The sequence below is a fragment of the Dama dama genome, chromosome 21 (assembly GCF_033118175.1).
Source record: "Dama dama isolate Ldn47 chromosome 21, ASM3311817v1, whole genome shotgun sequence".
Taxonomy (NCBI): domain Eukaryota; kingdom Metazoa; phylum Chordata; class Mammalia; order Artiodactyla; family Cervidae; genus Dama; species Dama dama.
Genome location: NC_083701.1, coordinates 58,694,303 through 58,715,541, shown reverse-complemented (window position 1 = coordinate 58,715,541; position 21,239 = coordinate 58,694,303). Strand labels below are relative to the sequence as shown.

The 21,239-nt window shown below is 37.0% G+C and overlaps 1 protein-coding gene across 6 annotated transcripts in view; it reads left to right on the top strand.

Annotated features, from left to right (window-relative positions):
- Positions 1–21,239, top strand: part of RIMS2 (regulating synaptic membrane exocytosis 2) — a 599,507-nt gene that overhangs the window by 504,138 nt on the left and 74,130 nt on the right. The gene's annotated exons all lie outside the window — the stretch shown is intronic.

Here is a 21,239-nt window from a genome sequence, read left to right as displayed (position 1 = left end):
CTATTCTGTAAATTTGAGCCTTATATAATAATATTATATTGAAATAAGACTTTGATGGCTTTCCTATATCCTGGTTGTAACTTACTATATTTACTGTGATTATGTTAGAGGTTTTTTTTAATGTTTAATTTTTAATTTATATTTAATATTAATTTAGAGTTTAAATTTTTACTTAGTGTTTTTAAATGTTATTTTGTGTTTTAATATAGAATTAGGGATTTAATGTATGGACATAGAGATCATATCTAAATGATTTTTTTAATTGCTAATATTTATACATACATAATTAACTGTGTTGTGCTAAAATGATAGATGTTGGCCTTTTGAAGTTGAGAGGTTTTTTTCTCTAGCAGTTAGAACTTTATTGCATTTTTCTATTTAAAACTTACATTTGTAAACCTAAAACTGCTCTAAAAATACAGTCTATTAATATTTTTAAATGAAGAACCTAAAATAAACACTAATAAGACTACAAGTTAGAGAATATGTGGTGTTAAACTAAATAATTAATTCTGTTCATTTGGGGGTTTTGGATAAATATTGAACACTTGTTGTGTGCCAGGAAAATCGAGAACACAAATGAGTCAGAAATCATTTATAACCTGAGTTGCTTATACTCTAGTAGAAGATATATACTTAAACAGATTACTTCAAGATCAGGGACTTCCCTGTGGCCCAGTGGTTAAGACTGTCTTCCCATACAGAATGTGCAGTGTTGATCCCTGGTCAAGGAACTAAGATCCCACATGCCTTGAGGCCAGTCAGCCACACAATTTAGTGATGGGTTTGATGTGGGGAGGTGAAGGAGAGAAGATTCTAAGGTGATCCTCATGTTTCTGGCTTGCATCCATGGATGAATGGTTGTCGTGCTGTTAATGGATATTGGAAGCATAAAAGGAGTAGATTGGGAAAAGAAGGGTGAGTCCTTCGATTTAGGACACTTTGAATCTGAGATATCTATGTAATATCCAAGTAGAAATGTCTAGAACATATTTAAATACACACTTCTAAGGCTCATGTCAGAACCAGAGATATAAATCTGGGAGTCATAAATTTTAGAGGTTGCTTGAAACCATGAACATGGGTGAGATTGCCCAAAAAGAACACTACAGATAAAAGAGCAGTAGATGAAGACAATACTTTGTGGAAGATTAACTTTTTAGAATTGGGCAGAGGAAGAGGAGCCAGTGAAGACCAAGGAGATATTATCATGAAGAAAGAACAAATACTATAAGAGAGCAGTGTCACAGAAACTAAGAATGTAGAAGATTTGAAGAAGAAAATGGTCAGTATTTCTCAATGATCAATTTCATTCTTAGTAGTTTTGGCATTAATATCCTATATATCTTTCCTTGATAGTATTTTTTTTTAATGATAGAGCTCTGTTGACCATACACTGATTTGGTTTTTATCTTCAGAAACACTGTGATATTGGCAGATTTTAAAAATGTAGTTTTTCCTTGTTATAGCCTTCTTACATATATAGCATAGCAAAAAATAATGTGTTTCTTTTTGTTATTGTCTTCATTGGTATTCAGTGACATTATAATGGTTAAAATTTTAGCGTCTTAAAATGTGTAATTATTCCTGTTTACACACTGCATAGCTTTGACCTGTATTGACAGTAGAACTCAGAGTATCTCTCACGTTAAAGCCCAAGTTTAACTGTAGAATAGCCAACAGAGAGAGTTTCATAATTATTGAACTCCAAATTTTCATTGAGTTTCTAAATTCTGTATTTGTGTGTATCTGTTTCAAGTAAGATTTTTGTATTTTCTTTTCTTTAAAAATGCAGTAGTAAGCTCAAACAGTGTTTAAAACTGAAATCTTCAAATTTATTACCTAAACTTTGATCATATGATAGCATTATTTAAAACAATGGATGGATTTGTGATGCTGGATCTTACATTAGATCCTTTGTTTTGATTTTCCTGGCCTCTGCATAGAAATCTGCATGTACTTAAGTTGTAGAGTTATCACTTAATGAATGATATATTATACATAATGTCTTCAGCTTCTTAAAATGATATTTATGATCATAAAAGTAAATATCATTTTACCAGTATGAATTTTCAAGACCAGATGAAGACTGCTTGCTTGACTTCTGAAGGGTAGAAAGCTCAGAAAAATAATATCTTTCTAAAGAATGTTGAAATTATTCTGAATTATTAGCAGTAATCATACATAACTAATAATTGGTAAAGGGAAAACCATTTATAAAGATATGTTGGTTAATACACATAGTAGCTAAGTCATATCTCTCATCTATCCCCATGCTATTTTGTGTCTTTGACTGCTAAATGGAAACTCGCCATTTTTAAAGCTTAAATATATCTTGTTAAACATCACAACCTTGTAGAAAGTGCATAGAGTGAATAAAGAGACTTGGATGCTATTGCTTACCCTGGGTTATATAAGATATCAAATATGGCCTCTTAAAAAAACCTACCCAACATATCTGAGTCATAGAATGTTCATCTGACATATGGAATTAACACCTGCTGTCTTAACAGGGTTTTTATAAGATCATACTTTAAATGTATAAGGAAATGCTTTCAGCACTTAAAAATCACTTTGCATATGTAAGCTATCAGTAGCAAATTCAGCCTCATATGGGGAATCAGGAATTCTATTTTAGACATGTTGATTTTGATTGCCCATTAAACATCTAAGTACAGTTATATGTTTAATTAGATATGCAACTGTAGTCTAGTAGGTCAAGCTAAACATGTAATTTGAGAGTAATCAGCAGGTAATATTTAAAGCTGTGGCACTAGATAATATTACTTAGTGTAATTTGAATCAAGAAGAAAACTATAATAAAAACAGAGCCATGTTATATACCAACATTTAGAAGTCAGGAAGAGAATCCATTAAAGGAAACTAAAGAGAGAGTAGCCATTAAAGAAAATGAAAAAGGAGAATATGGTATCTTAGAAACCAAAGGAAGGAAATACTTTAAGGAAGACAATCATCTCTGTCAAGTGCTTCTGGTAATTCAGATAAGGTGAAGATTGGGAGTTGACCATTGGATTTCACATGATGGAGGAATTTGGCAAACCTTGACAAACCTTGCAATGGTGGACAAAGCCTGATTGAAGCAGGTTAACAAAAATGGGAGATGAGGTAGAGACTGTGAGAATAAGTTCAAGAATAAAAGTTACAACACGTGGACTTCCCTGACCTGCCAGTGGGTTCAGGAGGATTCCACGTGTCGCCAGGCAACTGCGCCGGTGTGCGGCCACTGCGGAGCCCTTGCTCCACATCAAGAGACACCACCTCGGTGGGAAGCCCACACACCTCGACAAAGAGCAGACCCTGCTCTCAGCAACTAGAGGGAGCCTGCACACAGCAACCGAGACCCAGTGCAGCCAAATGTAAAATGAGTGAATAGAATCAGTAAAAAATAAACAAATGTGACTGATCCTTTAAAACAATTTTTAACACCTGTATTGAAGCTGAAACGCCAATACTTTGGCCACCTGATGTGGAGAGCTGACCCATTTGAAAAGACCCTGATGCTGGGAAAGATGGAGGGCAGGAGGAGAAGGGGACGACAGAGGATGAGATGGTTGGATGGCATCACTGACACAATGGATGAGTTTGGGTAAACTCTGGTAGTTGGTGATGGACAAGGAGGCCTGGCGTGCTGTGGTTCATGGGGTCACAAAGAGTCGGATACGGCTCAGCGACTGAACTGAACTGAACTGAATACTTATGGAGCACTTTCATGTGCTAGGAAGTTTTTTGGGGCACTTCACATGTAAATCATCTAAGTCTCACAACAATGTTATGGAGAAAGAATTAATTACTATTACCCTCATTTTACAGATGAGGAAACTAATGTAGGCAAAAAGAGTAAGTTCCCCAAGTTTACTCAACTAGTGAGGGTCAAAGTTGGGATTGAAATGCAGGCAGTATATTCATTCTTCATTCTTAATTATTCTGTTATAGTCTAGACTAGCACTGTTCAATAGAACTGTTAGCATTGTTGGCAAGTTCTGCATCTGCTTTATCCAATACAGTGTGTGGCTGTTGAGTACTTGGTATGTGGCTTCTGTGACTGACCACATTTTTTACATCTTAAATTTGTATAATTTTAAGTAGGTACATGTGACTGATGACTACTGTATTGATGCAAATAAAAACAATTTCAAGAATTTTGATTTTAAAAAGAAAATAAAAAAATAGGACTATAGCTTGGAAGAAACAGAGTCAAAGAAGAGTTTTGGTTTTTTAATAACAGAGGTGATGCTTCTGGGGAAGACTGAATAGGTGAGAGAGTTTCGGATCCAGAGCTGAAGCAGAGATAGCTGTTATCACCTGTGGCCACTCAGGCATCTCAATTCTCTTCATCTTGTAGTAATTTCTAAGCTCACATAGTACTTTTTATTCCTCTAATTGTAACATTTAGTCATTTTAATCATTTGTATATTTGTTTATCTCTTGGCTAGACTATTTTTTTTTTCTTATTTTGTACATCCTTCCTAGTGTCTGCTATCATATCAGATAAACTGATCTGCAATGAAAGGCCCATATGCTTCTTTGGAGTTCCTGAAGTTCTCTGGAGAGTGGAACAAAAATGGGAGAACTTATTTTTGTCTTCTAGCCTAAAAGACAGAAAAAGAAATTAAGCACTACCATATTTAATATATGGCTTTACCCTAGTTTTCTCAGTTGGTCTGAGTGTCAGTCAGGTGTCATATGCCTTTTTGGAGGTGTTAGTTTCATTATCCCTGAGAAAGTGGGCAAGAGGCTTACAGAGATTGCAAGAGGCTTGCAGTGAAACTGAGGGTAATATCAATACTGCAACTACACAAAAAAGGTAGACCTGAAAATTCTACCCTTAGTCAAGCTTTTCATTAGGCGCTGATGAAGTAAATACACTGACACCCTAAGATATGACAAGAAGTCCTAGAAAATTCTAAGTTCTCAGGAAAATTCATAAAATATGGATTTTTAGCCACTATTATTAACAATGAACTTTACATTTATACTTTATATGATCTATGGTGCTTCTTTGTGAACTTTCTTTTTCAACTATGATATTATTTAACCCAAGTATGAGCAAACAGAATTTGAAACCTGACCTTTGAATTGCTCTGTTTATTAGCTAACATAATGCCAGCTGCTATAAAATATAAACCGTGAAAATTCGATTCAAAAGAAGTTTATTCATTGAGCAGATATCAGTCCAAATATCAGTTATTCCCAGTGGACGGTGGCCTGCCCTGTGGTCATTCAGAGTTTGAGGCTCTTTTCATCACATGGCTCTGCCCTCTTGTAGGGCCTTGGAGCCCTGTGCATTCAGCCAGTACGTGGGACAGTGTTTATGAGCAAGAATTGGAAATAGTGAAGTCACTTCTGCTTGTATTTCATTGGCTACAACTCAGTCACAAGATACTGGAAAATGGGAGGTTAGGAAATGTAGTCCAGGGAGTGTTCAGGAAGAAGAGGAAACAGTTTTGTAAGCAAACCAATATTTTTAAAAACTAAAATGAACATTACTTCAAACATTTTTATTGAGGGCATAAAGTGTTAATTTGCCATTTGAATAATGACTTGCAAATAATTTATTTCATCGTAATGTTTTAAAATATTTGTATATTATCTTATGTATTCAAAAAGTAAATATGTTTATAATTTTTTACTGAAATGGATGTAATACTTTAAAAGAGTTTAAACAACTTGTCTAGTATGTAATTCCAAAAGGCTTAAAACCACTGTTCTAGTATATAATAATTCTAAGTGAATGTTTGCTAAATTCACATCTATTAAGAGATAACTTTGTATTAATGAAGAATAATATAGATGTTAAATAGTAGTACTGTCTCCTTATGTCATTAGAAATCCCAAACTAACATTAAAGATTAATATGTTAAGAATTCTAGCAAAGAATGTGACTTTAACACTAAGTTTAGGCATATTTCTCACCATTGAAATTATAATAAGGCTTTAGCACTTATAATTCTATGAGCCATTGTTAATTAAAAGTCATGTCACTATTTGTCATTTACTAATAAGCTTAAGTGGTTCAAATGTTACAGATGAGGCAAACAAAGTATTCCTCATAAGTGAAAGCTGTTATTAGCATAAGTTATGTTAAAGTACTTCTGTAGCAAACTAGGATCAACAAGTGGCTAAGAAGGAGCAATTTTATTGTTACTGAAATTAATTTAACATATCTTAAATATAAACTGAATTTCATATCTGTTTAAAATTTGTCTTTAATTGAAGACTATTTGCTTTACAATGTTGTGTTGGTTTCTGCCGTACAACGTCGTGAATCAGCCATAAGTACATGTGTGTCCCCCCTCTTGAGCCTCCTTCCCAGCCCACACCCATCCTGTCCCTCTAAGTTGTCACAGAGCACAGGGTTGAGCTCTCTGTTAGACAACAGCTTCCCACTAGCTCTTGTTTAACACGTGGTAATGTATATGTTTGCATGCTACTATCCCAGTTCGTCCCCGCTTCTCCTTCCCTCACTGTGTCCGCAAGTCTGTTCTCTATGTCTGTGTCTCTATCCTTGCCCTACAGATAGGTTCATCAGTATCATTTGTTCTACAAAATTTAATTTTTAATTTTTCTGCATGCTTGATTGCTCAGTCATATCTGACTCTGCGACTCCATGGACTGCAGCCTACAAGGCTTCTCTGCCCATGGGGATTCTCCAGGCAAGAATGCTGGGGTGTGTTGCCTTGCCCTCCTCCAGGGGATCTTCCCAACCCAGGTATCAAACCAGGTCTCCCACATTGCAGGTGGATTCTTTACCGTCTGAGCCACCAGGGAAGCCCAAGAATACTGGGAGTGGGTAGCCTGTTCCTTCTCCAGGGGGATCTTCCTGACCCAGGAGTTGAACCAGGGTCTCCTGCATTGCAGGAGGATTCTTTACCAGCTGAGCTACCAGGGAAGCCCAATGGTGGTAAAATATGCATAACATAGAATTTACCATTGACCACTTAACCATTTTTAAGTGGCATTAAATTCAGTGATTAATACCTTCATACTGCTGTGCTACCATTATCACCATCCATCTCCAGAACTCTTCATCTTATAAAACTGAAATAATTCCCCATTTGCTTTTTCCCCTAGCTTCTGACAATCACCATTCTATTTTCTGTCTCTGTGAATTTGATGACTTTAGGTACCTAATATAAGTGGAATCATATAGTGTTTGTCCTTTTGAGACTGGCTTATTTCACTTTGCATAATGTCCTCCAAGTTCATCCAAATTGTAGCATATGTCAGAATTACATTCCTTGTTAAGGCTGGATAATATTCCATTGTATGTATGTACACCACATTTTGTTTATCCAGTTACTGTCAAAGGACATTTGAGTTGTTTCTCCCTTTTAGCCATTCTGTGAACATGAGTGTGCAAATATGTATTCCAGACCCTGTATTTCAGTTCTTTTGGCCTATGCCCAGAAATGGAATTGCTGGATCATATGCTAAATCTATTTTTAATTTTTTAAGGAACCGTCATATTGTTTTCTATAGCAACTACACCTTTTATATCACCACCATTGATACACAAAGGTTCCATTTTCTCTACATCCTCACCAACACTTGTTATTTTTTAATAGCCATTCTAGTGGGCTGTAGTTTAGATTTCTCCCTGTAGTTTAGGTTTCTGTTTCCCTAATGATTAGTGATATTGAACATCTTTTCATGAGCTTATTGGCTACTTGTATATCTTCTTTGTAGAAATGTCCATTTGCGTCCTTTGCCCATTTTCTTTTTTTTAAATCAAAGAATAATTGATAAACAACATACTAGTTTCAAGTGCACAACATGAAAATTCAGTCTTTGTATATGTTGTGAGATTATCACTACAATAAGTCTAGTTAACATCTATCACCTTCTATAGTTACAGAAATTTTTTCCTAGAATGGGAACTTTTAAGAGTTAATCAATCTTCCAAAATTATGTTAAATAATAGTGGTGAGAGTGGGCACACTTTTCTTGTTTCTGATTTTACAGGAAATGCTTTCAATTTTTCACCATTAAGAATAATGTTTTCTGTGGGTTTGTTGTATATGGCTTTTATTATATTGAGGTATATTCCTTCTATGACTACTTTCTGAAGAGTTTTTTTTATCATAAATGAGTGTTGAATTTTGTCAAAAGTTTTCTCTATCTATTGAGACGATCATATGGTTTTTATCTTTCAGTTTGTTACTATGGCGTATCACATTGATTGATTTGCACATACTGAAGAATCCTTGAATCCCTGGGATAAAGTCCACTTGATCATGATATATGATCCTTTTAATATGTTGTTAGACTCTGTTTGCTGACTCTGTTTGCTAGAATTTTGTTGAGGATTTTTGCATCTACTTTCATCAATGATCGTGATATTGGCCTGTAATTTTCTTATTTTGTGGTATCCTTGTCCGGTTTTGGAATCATGGTAATGGTGGCCTCATAGAATGAATTTGGGAGTTTCTCTTTCTCTGCAATTTACTGAAAGAGTTTGAGCAGGATATATGTTAACTCTTCTCTAAACTTTTGATAGAATTTGCATGTGAAGCCATCTGGCCCTGGGATTTTGTTTGTTGATTACTGTTTCAATTTCCATGTTTGTGATTGGTCTGTTCACATTTTCTATTTCTTTCTGGTTCCATTTTGGAAGGTTATACTTTTGTAAGAATTTGTCCATTTCTTCCAGATTGTTCATTTTATTGACATATAGTTGCTCATAGTGGTCCTTATGATCCTTTGTACTTCTCTGTTGTCTGTTCTAACTTTTTCATTTCTTATTTTATTGATTTGAAACTTCTCCCTTTTTTCTTGATGAGTCTAGCTAACAGTTTGTCAATTTCATTTATCTTCTGAAAGAATCAGCTTTTGGTTTTATTGATCTTTGCTATTGTCCCCTTCATTTCTTTTTCATTTATTTCTGCTCTGATCACTCATTATTAGAGAAATGCAAATCAGAGCTACAATGATGTATCATCTCATACCAGTCAGAATGGCCATCATCAAAAAGTCTACAAACAATAAATGCTGGAGAGGGTCTGCAGAAAAAGGAACCCTCTTGCACTGTTGGTGGGAATGCAAATTGATACAATCACTATGGAAAACAATATGGAAATTCATTAAAAAGCTAGGAATTAAACTACCATTATGGCCCACAATCCCATTACTGGGCCTATACCCTGAGGAAACCATAATTGAAAAAGACACATGTACCCTAATGTTCATTGCAGCGAGGACATGGAAGCAACCTAGATGTCCCTTGACAGATGAATGGATAAAGAAGGTGTGGTACATATACACAGTGGGATAATTCTCCCCTATAAAAAGGAACGCATTTGGTCAGTTCTAGTGAGGTGGTCTAACCTAGAACGTATTATACAAAGTGAAATAAGTCAGAAAGAGAAAGACAAATATCATATATTAATAGGTATATATGGAATCTAGAAAGATGGTGTTGATGAACCTATGTATCGGGCAGCAATAGAGATGCAGACAGAGAGAACAGACTTTTAGATACAGTCCAAAAGAGAGGTGGGGTGATTTAAGAGAGTAGCATAGAAACATAAACATTACCATGTGTAGCCAGGCAGTGGGAATATGTTGTATGACACAGGGAACCCAATCTCTAACTGGACTATTTTTTTTATGGCAGAAAAATATAAGCCTGTTTTTAGATTCTTCAGTCATCTGTGTATTCATAACATTTTCTATATAACTTATTTCAATTTGTCTGAATCCCATTGGATTGTAAATCCTTGATGGTAGGCACCCATCTCATTCATTTTTATATCTATGGTACCTAAGATAACAGTTGATATCTACTAAATACTCAGTACATGTTTGAATGAATGAAGGAATAATTTAGTGCATCTTTGTTACAGATATTAATAAAATAACTTAAAACTATATTTCTCCAGATGTTAAACTACTGCACTGAAGTTTTTTTTTATTTATTTATTTTTTATTTTTTACTTTATTTTATTTTTTTATTAGTTGGAGGCTAATTACTTCACAACATTTCAGTGGATTTTGTCATACATTGATATGAATCAGCCATAGATTTACACGTATTCCCCATCCCGATCCCCCCTCCCACCTCCCTCTCTACCCGATTCCTCTGGGTCTTCCCAGTGCACCAGGCCTGAGCACTTGTCTCGTGCATCCCACCTGGGCTGGTGATCTGTTTCACCATAGATAGTATATATGCTGTTCTTTTGAAACATCCCACCCTCACCTTCTCCCACAGAGTTCAAAAGTCTGTTCTGTATTTCTGTGTCTCTTTTTCTTTTTTGCATATAGGGTTATCGTTACCATCTTTCTAAATTCCATATATATGTGTTAGTATGCTGTAATGTTCTTTATCTTTCTGGCTTACTTCACTCTGTATAATGGGCTCCAGTTTCATCCATCTCATTAGGACTGGTTCAAATGAATTCTTTTTAACGGCTGAGTAATATTCCATGGTGTATATGTACCACAGCTTCCTTATCCATTCATCTGCTGATGGGCATCTAGGTTGCTTCCATGTCCTGGCTATTATAAACAGTGCTGCGATGAACATTGGGGTGCACGTGTCTCTTTCAGATCTGGTTTCCTCAGTGTGTATGCCCAGAAGTGGGATTGCTGGGTCATATGGAAGTTCTATTTCCAGTGTTTTAAGAAATCTCCACACTGTTTTCCATAGCGGCTGTACTAGTTTGCATTCCCACCAACAGTGTAAGAGGGTTCCCTTTTCTCCACACCCTCTCCAGCATTTATTGCTTGTAGACTTTTGGATAGCAGCCCTCCTGACTGGCATGTAATGGTACCTCATTGTGGTTTTGATTTGCATTTCTCTAATAATGAGTGACGTTGAGCATCTTTTCATGTGTTTTTTAGCCATCTGTATGTCTTCTTTGGAGAAATGTCTGTTTAGTTCTTTGGCCCATTTTTTGATTGGGTCATTTATTTTTCTGGAATTGAGCTGCAGGAGTTGCTTGTATATTTTTGAGATTAATCCTTTGTCTGTTTCTTCATTTGCTATTATTTTCTCCCAATCTGAGGGCTGTCTTTTCACCTTACTTATAGTTTCCTTTGTAGTGCAAAAGCTTTTAAGTTTCATTAGGTCCCATTTGTTTAGTTTTGCTTTTATTTCCAATATTCTGGGAGGTGGGTCATAGAGGATCTTGCTGTGATTTATGTCGGAGAGTGTTTTGCCTATGTTCTCCTCTAGGAGTTTTATAGTTTCTGGTCTTACATTTAGATCTTTAATCCATTTTGAGTTTATTTTTGTGTATGGTGTTAGAAAGTGTTCTAGTTTCATTCTTTTACAAGTGGTTGACCAGTTTTCGCAGCACCACTTGTTAAAGAGGTTGTCTTTTTTCCATTGTATATCCTTGCCTCCTTTGTCAAAGATAAGGTGTCCATAGGTTCGTGGATTGATCTCTGGGCTTTCTATTCTGTTCCATTGATCTATATTTCTGTCTTTGTGCCAGTACCATACTGTCTTGATGACTGTGGCTTTGCAGTAGAGTCTGAAGTCAGGCAGGTTGATTCCTCCAGTTCCATTCTTCTTTCTCAGGATTACTTTGGCTATTCGAGGTTTTTTGTATTTCCATACAAATTGTGAAATTCTTTGGTCTAGTTCTGTGAAAAATACTGTTGGTAGCTTGATAGGGATTGCATTGAATCTATAGATTGCTTTGGGTAGAATAGCCATTTTGACAATATTGATTCTTCCAATCCATGAACACGGTATGTTTCTCCATCCGTTTGTGTCCTCTTTGATTTCTTTCATCAGTGTTTTATAGTTTTCTATGTATAGGTCTTTTGTTTCTTTAGGTAGATATACTCCTAAGTATTTTATTCTTTTTGTTGCAATGGTGAATGGTATTGTTTCCTTAATTTCTCTTTCTGTTTTTTCATTGTTAGTATATAGGCATGCAAGGGATTTCTGTGTGTTAATTTTATATCCTGCAACTTTACTATATTCATTGATTAGCTCTTGTAATTTTCTGGAAGAGTCTTTAGGGTTTTCTATGTAGAGGATCATGTCATCTGCAAACAGTGAGAGTTTTACTTCTTCTTTTCCTATCTGGATTCCTTTTACTTCCTTTTCTGCTCTGATTGCTGTGGCCAAAACTTCCAACACTATGTTGAATAGTAGTGGTGAGAGTGGGCACCCTTGTCTTGTTCCTGATTTCAGGGGAAATGCTTTCAATTTTTCACCATTGCGAGTGATGCTTGCTGTGGGTTTGTCATATATAGCTTTTATTATGTTGAGGTATGTTCCTTCTATTCCTGCTTTTTGGAGAGTTTTAATCATAAATGAGTGTTGAATTTTGTCAAAGGCTTTCTCTGCATCTATTGAGATAATCATATGGTTTTTATATTCAATTTGTTAATGTGGTGTATTACATTGATTGATTTGCAGATATTAAAGAATCCTTGCATTCCTGGGATAAAGCCCACTTGGTCATGGTGTATGATTTTTTAAATATGTTGTTGGATTCTGTTTGCTAGAATTTTGTTAAGGATTTTTGCATCTATGTTCATCAGTGATATTGGCCTGTAGTTTTCTTTTTTTGTGGCATCTTTGTCTGGTTTTGGAATTAGGGTGATGGTGGCCTCATAGAATGAGTTTGGAAGCTTACCTTCATCTGCAATTTTCTGGAAGAGTTTGAGTAAGATAGGTGTTAGCTCTTCTCTAAATTTTTGGTAGAATTCAGCTGTGAAGCCATCTGGTCCTGGGCTTTTGTTTGCTGGAAGATTTTTTATTACAGTTTCGATTTCCTTGCTTGTGATGGGTCTGTTAAGATCTTCTATTTCTTCCTGGTTCAGTTTTGGAAAGTTATACTTTTGTAAGAATTTGTCCATTTCATCCAAGTTGTCCATTTTATTGGCATAGAGCTGCTGGTAGTAGTCTCTTATGATCCTTTGTATTTCAGTGTTGTCTGTTGTGATCTCTCCATTTTCATTTCTAATTTTGTTAATTTGGTTCTTCTCTCTTTGTTTCTTAATGAGTCTTGCTAATGGTTTGTCAATTTTGTTTATTTTTTCAAAAAACCAGCTTTTAGCTTTGTTGATTTTTGCTATGGTCTCTTTAGTTTCTATTGCATTTATTTCTGCCCTGATTTTTAAGATTTCTTTCCTTCTGCTAACCCTGGGGTTCTTCATTTCTTCCTTCTCTAATTGCTTTAGGTGTAGAGTTAGGTTATTTATTTTGCTTTTTTCTTGTTTCTTGATGTAAGCCTGTAATGCTATGAACCTTCCCCTTAGCACTGCTTTTACAGTGTCCCATAGGTTTTGGGTTGTTGTGTTTTCATTTTCATTCATTTCTATACATATTTTGATTTCTTTTTTGATTTCTTCTATGATTTGTTGGTTATTCAGAAGCGTGTTATTTAGCCTCCATGTGTTTGAATTTTTAACAATTTTTTTCCTGTAATTGAGATCTAATCTTACTGCACTGTGGTCAGAAAAGATGACTGGAATGATTTCAACTTTTTTGAATTTTCCAAGACCAGATTTATGGCCCAGGATGTGATCTATTCTGGAGAAGGTTCCGTGTGCACTTGAGAAAAAGGTGAAGTTGATTGTTTTGGGGTGAAATGTCCTATAGATATCAATTAGGTCTAGCTGGTCCATTGTGTCATTTAAGGTTTGTGTTTCCTTGTTAATTTTCTGTTTAGTTGATCTATCCATAGTTGTGAGTGGGGTATTAAAGTCTCCCAGTATTATTGTGTTACTATTAATTTCCTCTTTCATACTCGTTAGTGTTTGCCGTACATATTGCGGTGCTCCTATGTTGGGTGCATATATATTTATAATTGTTATATCTTCTTCTTGGATTGATCCTTTGATCATTATGTAGTGTCCTTCTTTGTCTCTTTTCACATCCTTTATTTGAAAGTCTATTTTATCTGATATGAGTATTGCGACTCCTGCTTTCTTTTGGTCTCCGTTTGCGTGAAATATTTTTTTCCAGCCCTTCACTTTTAGTCTGTATGTGTCTCTTGTTTTGAGGTGGGTCTCTTGTAGACAGCATATATAGGGGTCTTGTTTTTGTATCCATTCAGCCAATCTTTGTCTTTTGGTTGGGGCATTCAACCTATTTACATTTGAGGTAATTATTGATAGGTTTGGTCCCGTTGCCATTTACTTTGTTGTTTTGGGTTCACGTTTATACAACCTTTCTGCATTTCCTGTCTAGAGAAGATCCTTTAGCATTTGTTGAAGAGCTGATTTGGTGGTGCTGAATTCTCTCAGCTTTTGCTTATCTATAAAGCTTTTGAATTCTCCTTCATATCTGAATGAGATCCTTGCTAGATACAGTAATCTAGGTTGTAGGTTATTCTCTTTCATTACTTTTAGTACGTCCTGCCATTCCCTTCTGGCCTGGAGGGTTTCTATTGATAGATCAGCTGTTATCCTTATGGGAATCCCTTTGTGTGTTATTTGTTGTTTCTCCCTTGCTGCTTTTAGTATTTGTTCTTTGTGTTTGATCTTTGTTAATTTGATTAATATGTGTCTTGGGGTGTTTCGCCTTGGGTTTATCCTGTTTGGGACTCTCTGGGTTTCTTGGACTTGGGTGGCTATTTCCTTCCCCATTTTAGGGAAGTTTTCAGCTATTATCTCCTCGAGTATTTTCTCATGGCCTTTCTTTTTGTCTTCTTCTTCTGGGACTCCTATGATTCGAATGTTGGGGCGTTTCACATTGTCCCAGAGGTCCCTGAGGTTGTCCTCATTTCTTTCAATCCTTTTTTCCTCTCTGCTTCATTTATTTCCGCCATTTTATCTTCTACCTCACTTATCCTATCTTCTGCCTCCGTTATTCTACTCTTGGTTCCCTCCAAAGTTTTTGATCTCATTCATTGCATTATTCATTTTTAATTGACTCTTTTTTATTTCTTCTAGGTCTTTATTAAACATTTCTTGCATCTTTTCAATCTTTGTCTCCAGGCTATTTATCTGTAACTCCATTTTGTTTTCAAGATTTTGGATCATTTTTATTATCATTATTCTAAATTCTTTTTCAGGTAGATTCCCTATCTCCTCCTCTTTTGTTTGACTTGGTGGGCATTTTTCATGTTCCTTTACCTGTTGGGTATTTCTTTGCCTTTTCATCTTGTTTAGATTGCTGTGTCTGGAGTGGGCTTTCTGTATTCTGGAGGTCTGTGGTTCCTTTTTATTGTGGAGGATTTACCCAGTGGGTGGGGTTAGACGATTGGCTTGTCAAGGTTTCCTGGTTAGGGAAGCTTGCGTCAGTGTTCTGGTGCGTGGAACTTGATTTCTTCTCTTTGGAGAGCAATGGAGTGCCCAGTAATGAGTTTTGAGATGGGTCTATATGTTAGGTGTGACCTTGGGCAGCCTGTATGTTGACGTTTAGGGCTATGTTCCTGCGTTGCTGGAGAATTTGCGTGGTATGTCTTGCTCTAAAACTTATTGGCTCTTGGGTGGTGGTTGGTTTCAGTGTAGGTATGGAGGCTTTTGGACGGTCACTTATTACTTAAAGTTCCATTTGTCAGGAGTTTTCTGGTGTTCTCAGGTTTTGGGCTTAAGTCTCCTGCCTCTGGATTTCAGTTTTATTCTTCCTGTAGTCTCAGGACTTCTCCAACTATACAGCACTGATAATAAAACTTCTAGGTTAATGGCGAAAAGATTCTCCCCTGTTAGGGACACCCAGAGAGGTTCACAGAGTTACATGAAGAAGAGGAGAGGGAGGAGGGAGATAGAGATGAGCAGGAGGAGAAAAAGGGGGACTCAAGAGGAGAGAGACAGATCTACGCAGTTGTCTGTTCCCAGAGTGTTCTCCGTAGCCCAGACACCTACAAAGATTCACAGAATTGGATTGGGAAGAGAAGGGGAAAGGAGGAAATAGAGGTGTTCTGAGGTAGAAAACAGAGAGTCAAGATTGGGAGAGAATAATCTTCGGTTTAAAAATAGGGCTTCTCTTCTTTTTTTTTTTGTAAGGTTATAGTGTATTGAAAATGAAAATTAAGGAGTAGTAGAGGAGTACTAGAGGACTTTAAAAGAAATAAGAGAAAAAGAAAAATAGAAAATAGAAGAGAAAAAGGAAAGAAAAAAAAGAAGAAAAAAGGGAAAAAAAGAAAAAGAAGAAAAAAAAGAAAGAAAAAAAAATTTTTTTTTCCCCTAATTAAAAAAATCATAAAAATCTATGGAAATGAAAGTTAAGGAGTAATGGGGGAGTAATAGGGAATTTTAAAGGAAAATAAAAGAGAAAAAATAAAAAAATAAAAACAAAATTTTTTTTTTCTTACTTAAAAAAAAAAAAGTAAAAATATATCTAGGAATTTCTCTGGAGCTGTTGCGGTCAGTGTGGGTTCGGCTCAGTTTCAGATAGCTCCTCGTTCCAGCTTACACTTCTCGATATCTACAGGCCCCTTCCGGTGTAATCGGTGTTTTCTACAGGGATTTTAATCTGTTGCACCAGTCCCTTCTGAAGCGGTTCCCTTTGTTTATTTGGCTTCTGTTTGCCGGTCTCTTCTTCAGAGCCTCATTTCCGCCCTGACACAAGCGGGCGGAGGTGGACTCTTATTCAGGTAGCTAGTTCCGTCGCTCTGCGGGGAGGGGCTGGCGCTGTGGGGAGGGGCTGGCGCTGCGGGGACGGGCTGGCGCTGCTTTCTCCATCTGCGCTGCTTTCTGCGTCTGCGCTGCTCAGGCTCCTGACTGCTCCATATGGAGCGCGCCCCGCGCTGCGCGAGGTTCCAGCCCTCGGGTGTTCCACAAAAGCGCGGAACGAAAAGCTGCGCCTGCTCTCTGTGCCTTCCCCGTCAGAGCGGTCCAGGCAGCGAGGGGCTTGGTGGGCGCACTCTGCCCAGGTGTGGCGCTCCCCCTCCCTTCCGCGGACCCAGTCTCAGTTTCCGCTGGCGCCAGTCCGGTGCGTGCGCCTTCTGCCCTCCGCGTCCCCAGCCCCAGTCCCCGCCCGCACCGGTAGGGTGCCTGCGCCCTGTGTCTCGCCGCGACCTTCCCCTCCCCGCTGCCTCCTGCCTCCGGCGGGGCTGGGCCGGTCCGCAGCCTGCGAGCTCTTCTCTGGACTTTCTCGGTACCTTTGTTCTGCGAACGGCCGGTAGTGTGTTCGGGCCGGTAATTTCTCACTCTCTTTTGGTCTCCCACAGTTCAAGTTGGCAACTCACAGAAGCTCCCTCCGATTGTCCTCAGGGCACTCAGGCCCGGACCCTACCCCAAGCAATGCGGCCTAAGACTCCCTTCCCGGGACGGATCTCCATCCTTAGCTCTTTTGTCTCACTTTTTATCTTTTATATTTTGTCCTACCTCATTTCAAAGACAATGGGCTGCTTTTCTGGGCGCTTGATGACCTCAGCTAGCGATCAGAAGTTGTTTTGTGAAGTTTGCTCTGCGTTCAGTTATTCTTTTGATGAATTTGTAGGAGAGAAAGTGGTCTCCCCGTCCTACTCCTCCGCCATCTTGGCTCCTAATCCTGCACTGAAGTTTTTAAAGCTACAGATGATCATTAAATATATGTGAAATATTTCTTATTTCTCATCTCACATTCTAGTGTTTTGTTGTTATTTATGGAAAGAACAGCAGAATTTGTGAAAGATATTAGGGCACTATTCTTTTACATCTACAAATGAAAATTATCTTGCATTATCCCTTTCCAAGCATAAATATTACACTGTTAATCAAATTATTAAAAATCTGCTAATGAATTCTTATGGTATTTTAATAATTTCCTTAAACCATAGACATTACCGTACATTTATTAAGCTACTTAATGTTCCCATTAAGTAAACATTTTTATCACTCTTTGCAAGGAAGGCATCTTAGCACTGTGAAAGATAAAACTTTACAAAGTGGAGTCCCTATTCTCTCATGGCTTTTTTATTTGTTCCTAAAATCTATTGAAAAAAATGAGTTGTAAGCTTGAATAAATATAAAACAAGTTGGAACATGATAAGGACAACCAAGAGGTACAAAGAATATTCTATAAGGGAGTGTAGCAGAATGGAGAAAAAGATTTTAGAGTTTTAGATACTGGATCCCATCTCTGCTACTTGCACATGTCACTTACCCTCTTTAAACCTCTGCTTCCTCAGCTGTATAGATCGTGGAATCTATCTTCCTACCTCATGAAGTTGTTATGAGCACTCATGAAAGCACTTAAAGTGTTCTCCAACAAGTTCTCAATAAATGGAGGCTGCAACTGTTAATATTATTAACATTAGTTAAGCTGTTATTGTTAATATTATTATATTATCATTAGTGTAGCCATGGAAACAATTGCTTTCAACGTTGATGCCAAATAACAGTTGATCTGAGCCTTGAATTTTTAATGTTGTTTAAACTTGTGAAGATGCTGAAATAAACAGGTACATTTCAGACATGGTCAATATTAGACCCAGAGCTATGAAAATGCAGTTTATGTATGAGCAGAGCAAATACTAGTTGATGCAGCGGGAGATTTACATGAGCAATATAGATTAGGCAAGATTACAACTTAAAGTCAGGCCAAAGAGTTTAAACCATAAAGTTGGCAGTAGGGAGCTATTGCAGGGTTTGAAGCAGAGTCATGACAATCAGGGGCTTCCCTGGCAGCTCAGCTGGTAAAGAATCTGCCTGCAATGAGGGAGACCTGCAATGGGTTCGATCCCTGGGTTGGGAAGATCCCGTGGAGGAGGGCATGGCAACTCTGTACGTTCTTACTTTGAGAATCCCCATGGACAGAGATGCCTGGAGGGCTACAGTCCATGGGATCACAAAGAGTCAGACACGACTGAGCAACTAATCACAGCACAGCGTGACAATCAGACCTGAAAAGATTTTGTCAGTAAAGACTTGAGATAAAAAATAAGAGACAGTTTTATTAGTTTAGAGCAGAGATGATGCAGGCCTAATCAGTGGTGTATTAGTTTCTGTTGCTTCCTTAATACCACAAATGAACGTAGCTACCTAAAACAGTGGAAATTTACCATTCTGTCAGAAGGCTAGGCTAGCTGGGCTGGTTTCTTTGCTGTGTGTCTTACAAAACCAAAATCAAGGTATCACCAATATTGGGCTTTCATTTAAAGGCTCAGGAGAAGATTGTTTTTCTAAGTTCCTTCAAGTTGTTGGAAGAATTCAGTTCCTTTCCATTGTAGGACTAAGGTTTCCATTTTCTTTGGCACTTGACCCCCTTCCTCATCGAGACAGCAATGTACACTGAATCTTTCCTTTGCCTCTTATCTCTCTGCATACCCATTCAGCTGTATCTGCTGCGAGATGAAGTTCTCTGCTTTTAAAAGCTCATGTAATTAGACTGAGCCTACTTAGATGATCCAGGACATCTCTCTGTTTTAAGCTCCTTAACCTTAATTACCTCCTCAGGGTGCCTTTTGCAATATAATGTGACGTGTTTCTAGGTTCCAGAGAAAAGTGCATGGACATCTTTAGGGGTTTTTCCTGTGATGATAGTGGATGGAGACAGATAAGTGGGGAGATTCAAGAAATACTGCAGATATTTTTAAATTATTATTTACATCCTATGTGCTTCCTGGGAGTTGATGCAAAATGGAAATAAAAGTTAATTTTCACAATTTATACTATCTGACCAAAGAACACATACCAGTTATTAAAGATGTCAGCCTTTTTCCCAATAGAAAATTAAGAAAAGTCTATCATTTTAAAAATGTAATTAGCAATAACATAGTTTGATCATGTTAATTTTCACAACCTGAGATGTATAATTTATCATCTCATTTCACATACTAGAAAACTGAGACTTACAATTTGCATGGTGAACAGATATAGTCCGAAGCTGGCACTCTTAGGTGGCCCCACTGCTTATAAAAACGTAATGTTTTTATAAGTAGTTCTTTTCATATCTTTAGGGGGAGGGAAAAGTTCTCTTCGAAATAAAGTTTTCTCAAGGAACTACTTTTAATTTAATATAGGTTTTATTTAATGTAATTGGACATAATTTTAAGATGTAAATAGCCAAATGATTAGATTGTACATCCTGGTAATCAGTAAAGGCCTAGTAAATAGCTAAACCATAATGAGTCTAATTGTAAGCTGAGCAGCACATTTTAAGGAAGAGAAATCTTTTAATTTTATTAAAATTGAGTGCTTTACAGTTTTCGAACACAGAATATAAGCAGTATTAAAATGTATTTTAAAGTAAAGCCCATTTTTAATGAAATTCCCACACACCCTGAATAGATCTGTGGAACTACAATATGCTTTTCCTTCAGTGGGTCCTGTTCTTGTTACCCACCAGGAAGACTTCTAAAGAGACAGTTGTAGGTATTTGTTAGAAATGTAATACAGTCCTAAGCTAAGCAGTGTAAAATTCTACTAGGCATAAGGATCATTTGTTTTTCCAACATTTGAAAGAAGGTAGGAGTGTTGATTCATTGTCCCCTTGAACTTTTAAAGCTCTTTGCTGTAACAGACATTATAGAATGAAAAACACTAAGACAGAATCCAGCTTTCTTCTCTGATGCTGCTTTAAGACAAATCCTTCTAACTTTTTATTGTATGACTTTCTTTAAAACTGACACTCCTATTTCACTACCTTATAGTCTCTTAACATATTGTTATTTAATAAATATGCATTAAAGTTCTTCTCAATGGCAGACAGCAGAGTTTATATTAATAACTGGGATCCTCCTCACATGGTATTCATGTTCCAGTGGGGAAGACAAGACTTAACAAAATAATAATTAGTAAAAATTACAAAGTTTCCTTGATGGAAAAGTACCATGTAACATCAAAATGTATCATGGGAGATGCTAACTTAGTCTGGCTCATCTTTACCTCCACCCTGGCTCTTGCACATAGTAGGGTTTCAACAAATGCCTGTTGAATGATATGCACATATATACAGGGCCCTTCTGTCTTTGTGTATGGTTTATTCAGCAATCTCTGCATTTATAAATATGGTCCACAAATAATCTCCATATGGCAAAGACGGCGAGGGTGGGATGATTAGAGAGAATAGCACTGAAACATGTATATGTGAAATAGATGACCAGTCCTAGTTTGATGCATGAATCAGGGCAATCAAAGCTGGTGCACTGGGACGACCCAGAGGGATGAAATGGGGAGGGAGGTAGGAGGGGGGGTTTGGGACAGGGAGACACATGTACACCCATGACTGATTCATGTCAATGTATGGCAAAAACCACCATGATATTGTGAAGTAATTAGTCTCCAATGAAAATAAATTAATTTTTTTTAAATTGAAAGCCAAATGACCAAAGCCAAATTGAAAAGTGATATGAATTCAACTGTATAAGATCCAAATTTGTGTATAT